The sequence below is a fragment of the Amblyomma maculatum genome, chromosome 6, assembly GCF_055883805.1.
Source record: "Amblyomma maculatum isolate TAMU_Amacu chromosome 6, ASM5588380v1, whole genome shotgun sequence".
In the NCBI taxonomy this organism is placed as follows: Eukaryota; Metazoa; Arthropoda; class Arachnida; order Ixodida; family Ixodidae; genus Amblyomma; species Amblyomma maculatum.
In genome coordinates, this window is record NC_139349.1 from 46200291 (window position 1) to 46214992 (window position 14702).

The window sequence follows — 14702 nt, forward strand, 5'->3', positions numbered from 1 at the left end:
ACACCCCGTCGACCAGTCAGATCACAGACAACACCAGAAGCTGCCAGGTTTTTCTTCCGATGAGGCAAGTGTAAGTGTAAGAGTAACGTGCACACGCCTCCCCCCCCCTCCCCCCCCCCCCCCCCCCCCCCCCCCGCCTCCACAGACACACATGCGCACGTGCACATTACGAAACATTGTTCCGGAACATTCCGAGTGACTTACCCATTTATTAAAAGCAAATCCGTTGGTCTATGCTACTGCGTGCAATTAACCTTCAACTAATGGGGTCTGATGTTGGAGAATTATTCCGATACTTTAAGTGCTTACACTTAGTACAAGGCAAGGGTAAAATCGGCGTCTTGAGCTTCTCTTGATATGACACTGAAGGACGACGCCGGGGGGGAGGGGGGGGAGGGGGCGCTGTGAGGGAGTCAGTGCAACAAAATCAGAGAGAACTGTACTTTTCATCTTTAGAAAGGTAACTAGCCTCTGTGTGTAGCACACCTGTGCTTACAGCCGAGTATATGCTGTCGAAATCTCCTTCCCATGTCTGAGAACAGAGTCATGGAACGAGAAAATAAAGAAAGCTGCACCAACAAGCATTGCTAAGTCTTCTAATTCATGTCACAGCATTCAATAGAGGCAGGAAGTATGCGGGCCAGACATCAGCAGCTGGGATTGACACTGCATGTAATGACTGCACGCAAACACAAACCTGAGCCCAGTAGGCGATTCCGGTCGAAGTCTTTCTAGTGTCTAACCGTACAAATGAGTTTTCCGACGTTTTCTGTAACGGCAACTTTTAAAGTTCTATTCTCCGTTGTATTGAGGCTTCCTCGCAAAAACAAATGTGCTCAGTCAATATCACTGCTCCAATTGCCGACTTCACCAGTTAGTTCCAGCTTTCTTGCTCATTATTTTAATTCTGAGACAGGTGTTTTTGCTACCTCATAAATACTTTTATCAGAATGGTGGAACTTTCCGATGGGTATTATGACGTTGTACTCTCTCAAAGTAGTCATGACTGCCTTGTTTATGCCAATAATATATAGGTAAGAAGAAATATTCCATGGCACCTTTATGAACTGGATGATGGGAGTGGTTTAATATTCTCGTGTGCATCAATACCTTGCTTTTATAATTTGTCGTGCACTCGCAGCCTGGCATACAAACCAAATAGGAGGCGTATTTGACAATAAAGAAATACTACGACCCTCACGATGGAGGATCGGTAAATATAATGGTTAACAGTTGCTATGGTCTGGTCTTGTGATAAGGACTAAAACATTACCTCCTTAGAGAACTTCAAGGTGAAAATGTGCTCTCGTCCGGAACTTAAAGGGAGTGCTTTTATATATGCAATGCACATATCGCAGTACTACAAAGAGTATTCACTTTATGCCAGATCTGAGAAAGTCGCGTGTGTCAGCAATACACCAAGTGTTCTCAGTGGCAGTTCCACGGACGGAAACTAATGCGAGAAAGCGCAGTTCTCACGCAATCCCTAAAGAAAAATAACATGCCGTTTCTGTTTCGAGCTTATGCAACCTTAAAACTTACCTTCGGCAAACAAGTGTCGCATACACTCCACATCTCTTAAAATATGCAACTCACTTTACAGGCTGTTCCATACTTGTGTAACCCCCACCCCCCTTCCAGCCAAACGAATGCTTTTTACTTACGCACGACTTCGCGACTTCCCGTGTGCTAGTAATGTGTATTGCATATTTCAAGTAGCGAGCTCTAAGCTTCAAGGTCACGTACGAACTTGTTCTGTAAAAAATGTTTCCGTAAAGCCCTTTTGTAGAGGTTTTGAACCCTGCCTTCAGCGATTCCTTAAAAAAAAAAAAAAAAAAAAAAAGAAATCAGTTTCCTTTGAAGTTGAATTAAAAAAAAAAATCAACAACTCAGAAGACAGCTCGAAGGAAGCAAACAAGAGGCACTTTGGCCCAGCACGCCCTCACGGTTGCGATGTCGCTACGCTCTCTAAGCACTGGCGGGTTGCGACGAACCACTCTTCGGCGCCCCGTTGAATTTTTCACCACAGAGGCAGCGGCGGCAAAGTCATGTATGGATTTCCCATCGAGTAAAGGCAACCCGATCGCGCCGCGGCGTCAGACACATAGGGATGTACCAACATCGGCTCGAGCCTCACAAAGCAAAAAGAAGCAAAAAAACAAAAACGCACAAAGGCGAGGAAGGCGCATCTTCTCGAGGTGCGCCCTAGAAGGCGCTTGCATACCACCTGAAATTTTTTTTTTCTCTTCGTTTCAATGCATGAGCTTTGTATAATTTCCCAGTTTCTTTTTCTTAGTTACGTCAGGAGTCGGCCTTTGCGGTTGAAAACGCGTCCAAGTTTGCGCTAAAGTGCTTCCCCATCTGCTTTGCCTGGTGTGGGCAGAAGCGCCCCGCCGTTTTCTTCTTTAAGGGCTCAACGATATAGTTCACGATAATGACAGTCAGTATAGCGCTCGGTATTTCAAATCCATTACGCTACCCTCCTTCGCTCATCGTCCGAGTACACACGTCGTCGATGATAGACGTCGCAGTACCGAAGGAGCTTGCGGGCGACTCTGATTATTCGCTTATGTAAATGGATCCTTTCGGGGCATAGCGGATGCTTCAATCCTCGGAAAGGGGAACAGCAGGCGCTTATTCTCGGTCCTGTAATCCATGGTTGCGACAGGGATTCAACGTGAAGCGAGAAAAATAGCACATACTTCTAGGCACGATAGGTGCATTTTTTATGTATGCGCCAAGATAACTTCCGTTGTTCTATCCCGGCGCTCAAGAAACCAGCCGGTATAAAGGGCGGCCATATTTGCGAAATCACCACACTTCAGGTGGCGCGGCTCACCTAGGTCGTGGCAGTAGAACATTCAAATATACTGGTGTGAGTACCGATATAAACACGATATAACACGATATAAACATCACGATATAAACATCGCCAAGCAAATCGAAAGACATTCCTGAGAATTAAACTGCTTCCCTAAGTTATTTCGCGCCCTACGATAATCCAATCGATTGTTTCATTTCTGCGTTCAGGGATGTGAGACTGTGAGCGTCCCGCACTCGCCAGATCGTGCGTTGTCGTTTGGTCGATTATACTGTACCACTTCTTTTATTTATAAATGTATCATTCAAAATACTGTTTTTAAATTTTATGAACCTGTTTCATTCAGGTAATGAGCTGAGGGCTCCAGAGCACTCGTCGTATAAGTTCTTGCCAATGAACTTCAGATATGAAGAAAATAATTTTTAAAGTTATTGTTTACACTTGCCGGCAACATAAGTTCGAAGTCTGATAACTTAAAAATGACATGTATTGGGTGCGAGGTCACACCATGTCTCCATTTTTCGGCAGTGATCAGATGACGATTAAAAGGAGATCGCGCATGCTGCCCTGCTCAGCAACATGTCTCGGGGCAATTTATTAATCGCGTTTATGTCTTAGTGGTCTTGTTTACAGTTCATATGAGTCATTAAGTTGATCTGTTCGGCATGAATGCACCTCGCCAAGTCAACAAGTGTTCAAAAATGGGGTAAATTTTAATCAGCGCTAGAACGGGGATGCAGCAAGCAACATTCCTCAGCCATCATTCAGCATATGTGTTTCCGCTGTTATTGTCATCATTGAAGCAGCTACAGCAGCAGTAAACGGCGAGCGGTGAACACGTTACTGAGTCCCGCTGAAAAAAGAATTTCTAAATGCAAAGTAAAGACCCAACTTCAGAATTTCATTATACGCTACATATCGAATAGCGAATTGTCGATTCCTGTTTGTGTACGCTGGTACGACACCATAACTTCTTCCTACTACTGTCTCAAACTAGGCTAGCAGGATAGTGAGTCCGTAAGTCGACGACGGCGTAGAGTAATCATTAAAGCTTAAAATGTGTGTGTTTCTCCCAACAACTTCGGTGTCGGCTGCTACTTAGTAAGCAGTTTAGCTTCATCTCCTCGGATAATCTTGCCCCTGTACTACTTATTGAACACATACCAGTGTAAACACGATTTTCTTTGCCTATATTTAGCACAAATAACAATGATTTTCAAAGCTTACAATTTTGCCTACCCAAATCGAAGCTTTCACCGAGCACATACTGTCGTGTATGTCTTACAAAAAAAAAAAAAAAAATCGCGGCACAAGCCTACCTAATGCGCCCTATTCACAAGACGACACCTTCACAATGTGCGGAAGCAAGGAGTACCTAGCACACCTTAAAATTGTCGGCCTAACACATGCTAACCCTTTATCGCCCTATAGTGCGAGATTTCATGTACATATTCAGTGTTTTGATCTCATCCAAATACAAGGAACAACCCAAGCAAAAGCACTTGCTGCTGGGCTAGTTGGTTTTGGTTCATATTTAAAATAGTTTAAGGCGCAAAAACAGACACAAAGGTAAGTGACGGGACGAGGCCCTTCGTCCCGTCACTTACCTTTGTGTTTGTCTGTTTTTGCGCCTTAAACTATTTTAAATATGAACTCAAGCAAGGTTGCCATTATACAAAACTTCATGCGCTAATCGGCGTGTACGACAAGCATGCTTGGAATTGTTGTGGATGCCTTGAAACAGGGATTCGTTGGTAGTTTTGTTTGCTTTCTCATTTTTGGGCTTCTGCCCGGTGACTAATCTGGTGTGTGCAAGGAGGGCGAATTCTGGCGTTGGCACAAGCTTATTCACAGATATTTTATGCACGCGACTACGCAGTAAACCGCACAAAATCTATCAGATTCGAAGAGAGAAAGGACAACGGTTCAAAAATTGAACACAAAGGCACCATCGAAGGAGGCTACGACAGGTGTTTGAACGCAATGGAGAAAGCATCGCAAGACGATAGCGCGTTCCGAAAGCTTAAAAGGATGATGTTTGGCGAGGAGTCTTTGTCTGGTCACTTTTTCAGGATTTCGCTCATTCATAAGCGGGGGCAATTTATCCCACTTTTGGTGTCATTTATCCAAACCTTGTTGTCCTTCGTAAGTATTGGTGAGTACGAGAATAGATCCAGGTTTTAGCACGCTATGCTCGTTATTGCTACACTAACTGCGAGCTAACTATTACACTATAAAGTGCCTTCTGCATATGGTTGACTAACCTGCTTCCATGTATAATGGGTGTGTTTGGGGAAGTGGTGGGCGAGCATTCTTTTTGCTCTAACAATTGCTTTGGCGGAGGTGGATTCAGCGATCAGGCTACTGTTTAAGTTTTTTTTTTTCTTTTTTTTTTTTTTTTTTTTTTTACCAAATAGCTTCTGTCTGCATATGGAAGTGACATTGGCCAAGTTGGAAACAGTAGCACCTCGTCGTGTAGATGGACGGATTTACGGGCAAAGAAAAATGAAAATACAACAGTTAAATACCTTTCTGCATTCATAAAAGTGACCATATAACCACGACCCGTAATTTTAAACGGCAGACATTCTGTAGAGTGCGCTTCACCTCCGTGGCAAGAGCATTCAAGTGATCTCCCTTGCAAGGCAAGATCAATGCTAGCGCCATTTGCTCCAGCGGTGGTTCTCGCGTCCACTGTCACAGAACGTCGTGACCTGCGAGCTCTTCGCGTATGATTAATGTGGAAAATCGCGACCTGTCCTCTTCTGATGGAGTGAAGAGGCGATTACTGACACTATATAAGTTTGCTGATCCGCAATAACAATGCATTGTTTTTTGCCGTCCCCAATGCTTACCAGCCTATGACTTTCTCAGTGCGCCCCCCCCATCGTTGTGGCTCAGTAAAGTCGCTAGCTCTACTGCTGGACCCGAACTATTCGAAATAAAAGCCCCCCCCCCCCCCCCCCCCCCCCGTGGTGGCCGCTTTTCGATGGAGACTAAAAGCAAGGCGCCCGAGTGCTGTGCGATGTCAGTGCAGGTTAAAGAACCAAAGGTGGTCGAAATTTTTAGAGTCCACCACTACGGTGTCTCTCATAGCCTGAATCGCTTTAGGACGTTAAACCCTTAAACCAACCAAACGAGCTTTCTCAGGGCCACCTTTTGCCGTCACTGATTGCTATAGCTTAACCTTATCTCAGAATGCAGACAGATTTCATATCTGTCTACTAACGCGAAGGTACGTTTCTGAAAACGAAATAATAATAAAAATGAGCGAACAGAACCCCTGAAGCAGTTCCGCATTCATGCAAAAAAATAATAATAATAAAGCTACAGCTTGGGCGCACCCACTTACAGATGACGACCTTCAATAACTACGAAGCCTGATTTTGCGCCAGACCTTAGTATTCCAGGAAAAACCCTTAATTAGTCGCGCGTCTCGTCCAAAATCACTCAATTTTCCGCGGGCATCAGGTGCATGTTCGTGAAGTGAAAAGAACGTAAGTGTCTTGGGACGTAATTCGGTTTGGCCATCGCGGGTGTAAGTTCGAGACGTACCTACTCGGCGAATAGTCTCTCAGAGCAAACCGAACGTAGACGACGACTAAAAAAGGAACAACAAAAATAAGCGTTGATTATTTGCTCAGTATGCGTTACGAGTGGACCGCGCGAGGTGCCACCCCGAGTAGTCGAGGCATCGCAAACCAACTGTTCTTCCGTGAACAGGCCACGATTGTGCAAACGCGAAGTGGGCGCGCCAGCTGCCCGAAAGCCTATTTACGCTTTCTTAACTCAATTGAAGCAGGCAGCGGACCCTCACTGGCGGCTGAAATTTAAAATCTCTTAACAAGTTTAGCACGAGAGAAAGTAACAATAAAAAAAAGAATGAAATGCTCTGCTTTTTTTTTTCTCCGAATTGGCAAAAAAACAAAAACAAAAAAAAAAAAACAACGCCGGTTCTCCAGTTCATCTCATGCAAACTGCTGCCCGGTATCCTCTCGAGAAAATGAAATTGAGAAAATGGAGTTTCTCCGGTGTATTTCCGGGCAACTTAATCAAAAGGTCCAGACCTGTATCCTTTAGCAAACATTGACGTAGTGTATAGCGCATCCGAATAGCGCTGAAGCGTGTTTTGATGAGCTTTGTACAGCTACGGCTTCACATCTCATGAGCACGTTTTATTATGATATTAATTTACGTCGCGCTTTTATGAGCTTCCGAAACTTTCATGCCATTTATCAGGTGCAACTGCGTTTGGAATCGATAAAAACACGGCAAACTGTATTAAGTTTTTTTTTTTCTATGCTTCATTTTTTCTTTCTCACTGCTTGACGAATCGAAAAGCACTTACGAAAAAAAGCTCTTTTCTATGCGGATTATCTGGTTTGAGCCGTTGAGCGCTAACAGCACGGAACTCACAGCTCTACGCTGAGAACTGATTCTTTTTTGAGCGCGCATGATTTAATGCACGAAGTAGTCTTGGCACCTTGCAAAATGAATTCAGAGTTTGTTACCGCTCAGTTCTTGAGCCTGCAATGGGATTTACGGCGTAACTTTAATCGGTACGAAATTTTCCGGAACATTCCTCTGTAAACAGAGTTTTTCCAACATCTGATAATAACTAAAGGGATTTCAAATAAAGCGAGCAAAAACATCAGCCCTGCAATGCGTTCATTTAACGTTTTTCCTCCTGACGGTAAGGTTTCAATACCTCTGCTCCAATGCCATTTTTATTGCCGAGATTCCACATATATTCGATATATTTCAGCTGTTAGTTGAAGATGTTGGATTCTTTATGACGGTCATGAGAAGATTTTAAGGAAGTAATTAAAATCCCAATGCGCAGTAAAGAGGCGCAGATTGAATCAGGTGGGTTTAGGCCCTCTCGTTGATTGCATGCTGTTGCATTAAAGCTATCTTCAACTTTCTGTGACACATTACCTCAGACCTCCTCGCGCTGTCCGTGAACCACTGGAAAGAAACGCGTAGTTCTCTACTTGAAAGGGAGTAGTTCGGAAAACGCAGAAATAATAAATGCCTAATTGTTTAGCACCAAGTGGTTGAAATGTGTGAATGTACCTAGCCTGAGAGTTATCTTCGCATTCTTTGTGCTATGGTGCTAGGGAAATTCCACTGACGCGGCTTACTGCTGAAGCAAGCCGTGATCACCGGGGGTACGTACGGAATAGTGCGCTGTGAAGCCGGATACAAAATACTTTTCCAAGCAACAAGAAGACGTGAGGGCGAAGCAAAACGTCGCTCACAAGATTAGCGTTCTCTTTTACACGTCTTATCAGGGATTACCACAGGACGTGGGTGTGAGGAGCGCTGCTTTCCGCGACACATCTCGCACAATCTACGCAGTCCAGTGACTTCGATAAACGATGGAAAACCCCGCACAGTGTGGGATTATCCCATTGATCTTCCTCTCTTCGCCTGCCTGATTGCACTGCGGCATCACATTCATCTTCACTTTCTGGAAATGCACTTAAAGGGCAACTCCGGTGGTTTTTTCATCATTTTGTGTTTTTAGTTGAATTACATTCCACGGCATGTCCTGTCTCCAGCACAAAAAGCAGTTTTTCAAAATTCCGATTAGAAGTATTTTTAAAAAAGAAAAACAGCAAATCGAAACCGAAACGGCTTTCGCGGCCAGAAACGGCGTCCTAGTTGACGAAATGGTGACGTCACACTCAGTATTAGAAAAACACTCCTACATGCGTTGCAAGGTGAAAATAAAGTACGGAAATCATGACACACTGCATACAATGTCTTAGGTACTTCAATATAAGGCTCACAATTTCATAATCACTCGGGAAGTGGACAGTAACGCCGGTTTACTGTTTGTGACGTCAGAGACTCACTGTTACCCGCAGATATACTCTCAACTTAAGCCATGAAAACAGCATATTTTAAAGCCGTGTTGCGCGTGACCAGATTATCGTACGGCGCCCAAATTTTATAGAATGCGTCAGGACGGAGAGGAGAACCTACAGTAAAATTTTTACTAGAATATTGGAATGTGAAAAAACCTCCGGAGTTGCCCTTTAAGGCTACCACAGCGAGGCAGCGGCATCCAGGGACGTTCGGTAGCCATCTCGCGAGCTTGGAAAGAAGGCACACTTTTCTATAAAGGCGTTGCCTCTCAAACGCATGCGCTGCACTTAACAGCAAGGTTTCAGAGGAAAAGAAACACCTAATTTTCTTTAAAGCTATTCTCGCACTTATATAGTATTACGTCGTTTATCAGTTGTATTTTTCACTGATTTTTCACTGTCCTTTTTGTTGCTGCTTACCTGCAAAAGTGTCTAATAAATGCTAATTTATTTCCTGGACCTAGAAATTACACCGTTCTTTTAGTCCAGGTGCGTGTCTACATAAGGTCACATGTCTTTTAAGTGAAATATTAGCCGAGAAGCAATCAGATAAGTGGTCCCGTGGTCACAGTTTTTCCTGGACAATTCGTATCATTAAAAGAAAAATATGAACGCATAACTTTTTTAGCGACAGAAATATCTTTGATCACTTCATTTCGTACTACCTACATTGCTATGAACCGTCAGAGTAGAAACCTTCGTCTAGAATAACAAAAAAAAAAAAAAAAAAAAAAGAGTGAGAATAGTTTACTTCACAGAGTATTCATTTAAAGAATTTTTTTTTTTTTCAATTCGATAACGTACTGCGCAGAACTGAAATCTTCAGAATATATATATATATATATATATATATATATATATATATATATATATATATATATATATATATTATAATATATTATATTATATTATATTATATTATATTATATTATATTATATTATATTATATTATATTATATTATATTATATTATATTATATTATATTATATTATATTATATTATATTATATTATATTATATTATATTATATTATATTATATTGCACTGGCTCCTCTCGTTTTAGAAAGAACCCATACCTGCAGATTCTTATTATTATCTTACTTTTTTCAAACATGAAATTATTTTACCTTCCGGTTATGGGTAAATTAAGATGAAAAATGTGCACTGACCATATGAATGGTAATGGAACAGGGAAAGTGACGGGACAGAAGGAAACGAAAAAGGACACACACGGGCTTTGTATCCTCGTGTCCTGTCCTTTGCGCTGCTCCATCCTCATGCAGAACCAACCAGCCTGCCAACTCGCTCTTCCAAAGACCATGTGAAACCTGAAGGCAAACATATGGGTGAATTCATTCAAAATCTTCCGAACTTCGTCATTGGAGCGACAACAAGTTCAGATTAATAGTATTCTCCATGAGATTCAAACCAGCAGCGGCGCAAACAGAACGCTTTCATGTTCCGGTGCCTTGCCATTTAAACGTAGCCGTCCTGTGGCACTGTCTGTGTGTCCGAACCGATAGACTCGCGCTATGCATTTGAAACCTCCATCATAGTCAATGGGTTCATTCTGCAATCACACACACAGAAAAATGCGGGAGCATGTTCAATAGCCAAAAGGCTTCACTTTAATACTGGAGAAAGGTAAACACTGGCGTCTATGAGCCGTTCTGAAAACGCTACATCTCTCGTACACTATATTCCAGGCACAAATCCACTCACCTGTCTCAGCGCAAACATAAGTTATCAATATCAGAGTATGCATGCTCGAGCAAAGCTACAAGAACATCATCTTCATCAAAGAAATTTTTTGGTTACTGTGCAACATTTTCCGTGCAATTTTTACTCCTCCTACACTTTGATAAACACTCTCAATTTTTCTTTACATTTGATTTGGTTGACCCTCGTCTGTCGTCTATCCTGTAAATATGTTTCCATTTACCGGTAGAAAAACAGCATCGGTATAAAGAATTTGTAATTGTAATTAGAAGCATTGTGACATTATAATTGTACCTCTTTGCAAATATATGCTACAGAGTAAAATGCACAGTTTATTATTAGATTAAAATATAATGCCTCTCACTACTACATTGTGGATGGACCCCGCGAAGTTAGCATGAGTCGTCATTAGCTAGAAAACACCAAAATGATAAGCACAATGACAAATGAAAAGGTAATCAAAGGGTAACGTTAAAACATAGTAAGAGAGCAGGGCGCAAGAGCGAACGACTGCGAGTTGACGATGTACTGTCTGAAATTAGGAAGGAGATTAGGTAGGCAGGTATCATGGATAAAAATAACAGGTAGCCGACGGCCGCGTAGGGCCCCAGAGTGGATTCCGCCAGAACATAAACGCAGCGGTGGGTAGACGACAGAGAGTTAGGTGGGCGGATGAGATTAGGAGGCCTGCACGGTTGGCCGGCAGTAGCCGATGCGGTACAGGCCAAATCGCCTAATTGTCGTGCAGTGGATGCAGTATGGCTGATAACCACAAGGATAATAATGACGGTAATGACGAAATAAGCAACATGACATTCGTTTTATCCCAGGCGCTGTCTGCTCTGAACGTTTCTCGATAGTTGTGGCTGGTATAAATCACTGGGTGTCGCCTAAGACCTGCCTTTGTGGTTTAGCGTATAGCAATGGCCATTTACCGTTATACTTCGAATGATTATTCACTACAACCTTCGCAGCCGCAAAAGGGTCTGTCCTCGAGACACACGCTTACTGTCTCTGTGAGTCTGCGACTTGTGAAGAGATCATGTAAATATATCATGTGGCCCTTCCACAAGATGCCATTTACATGAGCCCAAAACGAACATGCGGTGCCTAGATACGTCTATTGCAGGTAGAAATTACGTAGCGTAGAGGGATGTCCCAGCGCCCTTTTCAGGAGTCCGCTGAAAGCTGTTCCGACAGAACAGAGTGCCGCCGAGGCACAACGACCGATGGCTTCTGATTGCTTACATCAGTGCAGATTCACTAACCACAGCACAAGCATCCACTTGGCGCGAGTCCACACCTTGTCAGGTAAGGCCGACATGCAAAGAAAGACACTCACTTTATTAATGTATTGTTCAGAAACTTCATAGGAAATTTTGCCGGTAGATTGGTGCCGGAGACAAAAGTCTCAGACACTAAAATCACTGCACACAAGACCGTCTCTGCTCCGATCGTAACCGCCAGGTAAGTATGTTGTAATTGATGAAAAAAAAGAAGAAAGAGTCAGTGCGGGGCACCACGAAGTGAATATATTTTCCAATTAATGGTACTCTGTAAGCTGCACCAGCTTGCCAACGTTACCTCCGAAGCAGGGCCCCGATTAATTATGTTATAGTAGGCCGCGGTAACACGTATCAGAGAGGAAAAAAAATGTTAAAAAAAAAAGGATTAACTGGAGGTGCCGGGGTTCGAACCCGGGGCCTCTCACATGCGAAGCGAGCGCTCTACCACTGAGCTACACCCCCAGGACGAACCTTTACGCCGCCGCAGCTCTAGTTATGGCTAGTCGCATTTTTATGTACGCATAGATGTAATATGTTATCGATTTCTACGTCTTACATTTACCCCATGAGGCGACTCTATTCGCGTACGCCTCAAAGCACTCACAATTACCAATTCCCAGACCGTCGTCAGCTGCGCAATTTTGAGACCGGTCATCCCCGACCACCAATTACAAAATCAACGCAATCGCTTTATTTTATTTTATTTTCCTTCCAGCTTTTCCTTCCAATTACCTCCGAGGTGTTTTGACTACCTTTAACTCCGCCGGGGTGGCGCCAGTGGTTACGGTGCTTGACTATGTTCCCAAGAGTGCGGGATCGAATCCCGGCCTCGGCGGCCGCTTTTCGGTGAAGGCGAAAAGCAAGGCGCCCGTGTGCTGTGCGATGTCAGTGCACGTTAAAAAACCCCAGGTGGTCGAAATTTCCGAAGTCCTCAACTACGGCGTCTCTCATGGCCTGAGTCGCTTTGGGACGTTAAACCCCACAAACTAAACCTTTAACTTTTGTTAACTTCTGCAATCAAGCCTTTCATAAGTGTAGCAGAGCAAGCATTCCCGCGCATTTATTTTTTGTTTTTCTCTTGACTTTCCTTTTTTAAGCTGCAGTGCAACCAAACTGCAGAACTGAAAAGTCATTTCATGGTGTGAGTCGAATTAAGAAGCCTCCGTCTTCCACAGGACAGTAGTTGGAAAGCAAATGGCCGAGAGAAATACGCCCCTGGTACAGTCACGACCCTATCTATTATTTTGCCGCCATGGTCGTGTCGTAAGTCAAGCCTCGACTCGCACCCCGAGATTGTGTGAATAAGATTACACACCTGGCCGAATTACTCAAAACGTTTTTCATATTCCTGACAACACAAAATAATTTTGACGAGAGTCGAGTGGTAACTGCCCTACGCCCTCTCTACCTAGGCCTAGTTTCTGTTTCCTTTTTTTTTTTCTTCTTTTTTTGCCAATAATGTGACTTACATGCCTTATAATGAGTACTGTTACGACCAAGCATCCGCAATTGCGCGCTCTATTGTTCGCCTGTGGGCATGGATAAGTTTTGTGAATATGTGGTGATGGTCCAATGGCTCTAAGTGAGCCTGTTTCCAGGAATCCTGTTTTGTAAGCATGTTTTGCTTTGTGGACAACCTGCAAATGCCAAATTGACCCTGTCAAGAGAACGTCTGGAAAAACACAAAGAAACGTCCCCCTGCGGGAAATAGCAGGAAGTGCTTTCTTTCTTTTGTTCACCCTTCCAGTCGAGAAGTGCTATCCTCCAGTGATGAATGCCTCCTATCCAAAGGAGACGACAGAGTGACATGTCCGCTGACGTGCAGGACAAGAAAGGAGCATGACTCATACGGCCATTAAGTGATTTCCCGGGAATGCAGGAAAGATTTGCAATTGTCGAAAAGGGACCATGTTGGGAGCCCTATGCGGCGCCACGTGCACTCGGGTTTCTGAGAAGTAAAACCCCTTGTCAGAACCAGCCTGTGGTTTCTTTGCTGAAGAATAGAAATGTACCTCCTCTCCTCGCCGTTCCCAAGCTTTTCCCGCCAACAAGTGATCACGCCCAACGAATGAATGCCGGACCAGTCAGTGCTTCAGACCATCAGTGCAGTGATGTGTTCGATTGGATGCCGATACCTGAGGGGCGTGCCCTGGATTTGGTTGGTCAGCATCTTCAGAGAGGGGCTGGACATAGGGGGTTTTTAAGGACGCTGCAGAGCACGAAATGTCGCTCTGGGCCCTGGGTAAACGGCTCATCCAGTCGCTTCTCGCTATGAACTCTTAACGCTTGTCATTTTGCTGATGTACCCTTCTTTTTCATGTAAATATTCTTGTAAATACGTTTTCTCAAAGTGCCAGTAAACCTGCTTGTACATATTTCACCAACTTAGAAGATTCAGTCCTTCTTCAACCCCGAGTCTCTGCACGCTACCAAGTGAAGGCCGGGTCGACGTAGCCCCAGCGTCACGACAACTGGTGACCAGCGTTGGGATCTGAATCTACAAGCCACAACATCTGGTGATTGGAGGTGGATCTGAAGCTACAAGCCACAACATCTGGTGATCGGAGGTGGCATCTCAAGCAACAAGCAGGCGCAACAATCGGCCAACAAGAAAGCAGCTCGGAACATCGATCGCATGTGTGGGTGAGTGCTTGGCTTTTCTTCTGATGTGGACCAGGTTCTAGAACAGGGTTAGATTTTAGAACTGGTAAAAAGTGTTGAAACGCCTTTAGGTTGGTAGTTTGCACAGTTGTTTTGGAAGTAGCCGACACTCGGAGCGATCATGGACCTACAAAAGCTGCAGAAACCGGACCTGTTGCTATTGTGTGAGGAATTGGGAATTGATACAAGTGGTTTGGCACGAAAACCCTTGATTATAAAGGCAATCACTGATCTGGGAACCGATGATGAGGAGCTCAGTGAAGCATGGAACCTCATCGGTCAAAAAAAGGAACAGCTCAGACAGCAGAAAGAGCGTGAAATTGAAAGAGAAGCAAAAAAGCTG

General features: G+C 43.8%; 1 non-coding gene across 1 annotated transcript; it reads right to left on the bottom strand.

Moving 5' to 3' along the window:
• Positions 1–12088: 12088 nt before the first annotated feature.
• On the bottom strand, positions 12089–12160 carry TRNAA-CGC (transfer RNA alanine (anticodon CGC)). Its single transcript has one exon. It is a non-coding gene; the product is annotated as a tRNA-Ala (tRNA).
• Positions 12161–14702: the final 2542 nt, after the last annotated feature.